Below are 1,529 nucleotides of genomic sequence, written 5' to 3'. Positions count from 1 at the left end.
ACTGAGAATTTAACTTCCTTGGAACTGCATTTCAAAAAATCATCATCTTTCTTGTCCATAGTCTTGCAGTTTTGTCAGGATTTGTGCCCCAATATTGCTTCTTGAAGGTTTATCGAATCATTTTGAAAACATGGGTGAAACTTGAAATCGCTTGGGATTCACATTATGATAAAACCAGAAAGGTGACGTCGGAGAAATACAATAATACATAACTCAAAAAATATACAAAAAAGTAATGAAATTTCTGCAGGATATTTACTTACGATAAAGCTATTAGTTTGGACGTTTTCTTATATTTTAAACATAATTGTTTAATTGTTACAAAAATAACGTTTTAATAGATAAATTCTCTTTACTCATGAAATTATATCATTATGAAATTGATTTAATTTGTTACCACTGTTTGTACGGTTTTGGCTTTGACTTGTACTGAATCTTTCAGTTAATAGAAAGTAAATATAATTTTGGTTTACTGTTCAATCAGAATGATATCTAAGTCAACATTAAAAGTTGGGCAAAAAATTTTAATCGACAAGTACACAGAAGAGTCATTTTGCGCTATCCAAATGAACATCACTTCCAATAAGTTGATATTATATCGTTTGCCGTATGAGATACATTTTCCCATCACGTCTGTACTAAAAAGAAACAAGTTAAACGGTCATCTGCTGGTGGCAGTGGGTCCCGCTCGGTTAAGAGATACAAAAGACAAGTTGTCTTAGCTCGTCTCCAGAGGTTTGCCATTCTGGCCGGCTTAGTCCTATTTTATTACAACTTATTGCTCTTTTACACTTTTAGTTAAAGTCGACTCTATATGTTTCAAAAACAGAATGAACACCGACTTTGCTTGCCGGGATAGTGAAACGGCGAAATTTACATTTTTATTATGCTTCTAAGCAACGATATTTTAAATATTGAATATGTGGCCAGTTTGCCTCCATATAAGGTCTAAATTTCCTTCTGATGTCATGCCAATAGAAAAATTTGACGTTTGAGCTGCCCTACAACTAAAGTAAAAATACTAAATAATTATACATAATTAGAATGCAAACATTTATTTATTTATTTACTTATTTATTTATTTATTTAAAGTACAATGTCCAACGGGACAGATCCCAGTTACAGGACAATCGTACACACAATTTAAGATATACATTTAATATAAACAAACACAACAGGCAGTAATTAGAGTAGGAACAAAAATCCAATAAATAAACCAATCAATAACAAAACATGACAGGAAATATACTAAATAAACATTAAAATAGATAAATGCAAAAATACAGATCAAATTAAGGGCCCCATATTCTTTAAATAGTGTTTTCCGCAAAGACAAATAATTTCAAACATTTAATAACTGAATAATCTAAAGCTTATCAAATAATAGGAATGTTATGTCATGCCACCTGAGTATTTTCAAAGACGCCCCAGTAAAACGAATAAACAGGTGCAAAAAACGATCAAACCATCAAGGTTTTAGGTACTGAAATCTACGAAAATACTAACTTTTTTATATATAATTCCACATG

The sequence above is a fragment of the Anoplophora glabripennis genome, unplaced genomic scaffold, assembly GCF_000390285.2.
Source record: "Anoplophora glabripennis isolate ALB-LARVAE unplaced genomic scaffold, Agla_2.0 scaffold157, whole genome shotgun sequence".
Lineage (NCBI taxonomy): Eukaryota > Metazoa > Arthropoda > Insecta > Coleoptera > Cerambycidae > Anoplophora > Anoplophora glabripennis.
The sequence above is the reverse complement of the archived record's forward strand: the minus strand, read 5'-3'. Positions refer to the sequence as shown.